This window comes from Priapulus caudatus, unplaced genomic scaffold (assembly GCF_000485595.1).
Source record: "Priapulus caudatus unplaced genomic scaffold, Priapulus_caudatus-5.0.1 Scaffold24094, whole genome shotgun sequence".
Taxonomy (NCBI): Eukaryota; Metazoa; Priapulida; class Priapulimorpha; order Priapulimorphida; family Priapulidae; genus Priapulus; species Priapulus caudatus.
The window spans coordinates 1-467 of NW_014601155.1; the positions used below are offsets into that span (position 1 = coordinate 1).

Sequence of the window (467 nt, forward strand, 5' to 3'; positions counted from 1 at the left end):
GGTCGATTGGACCTGGTAACCACCGGGTAAGTGATCTAATCATTTTTGTAACACTTTAGTTTACATAATATATCTTATGCGACTCTAGGTGCGGGACTACAGAAAAGAAAAGGGTCGACCCCTTTTTCAAGGAATCGACCCTTTTGCGGTTTATGGTCGGGACGAGAGGATTTGAACCTCCGACCACTTGACCCCCAGTCAAGTGCGCTACCAGACTGCGCTACGCCCCGTCAGCAAACGCTCGCGGATTATCCAAGATTTGCTACAGACTGTCAAGCAGAAATGCCTGTGTAAAGACTGGTACTTCCGTCGGTCAATAGCTAAGGGAGTCTGCTTTATAACCCGGAAATTTCTTCACCAGAAAGTATCTTGATCCCATTCTGGATCAAAACCTTGATCGCTTCATCCAGATTATCGAAACGGAAGATGATGACAGCATTCGCACCGGTGCGTTCAACAAAGGCGTA

The 467-nt window shown here is 46.9% G+C and overlaps 1 non-coding gene across 1 annotated transcript; it reads right to left on the reverse strand.

Annotated features, from left to right (window-relative positions):
• Window positions 1-156: 156 nt before the first annotated feature.
• Trnap-ggg lies at window positions 157-230 on the reverse strand. Its single transcript has one exon. It is a non-coding gene; the product is annotated as a tRNA-Pro (tRNA).
• Window positions 231-467: the final 237 nt, after the last annotated feature.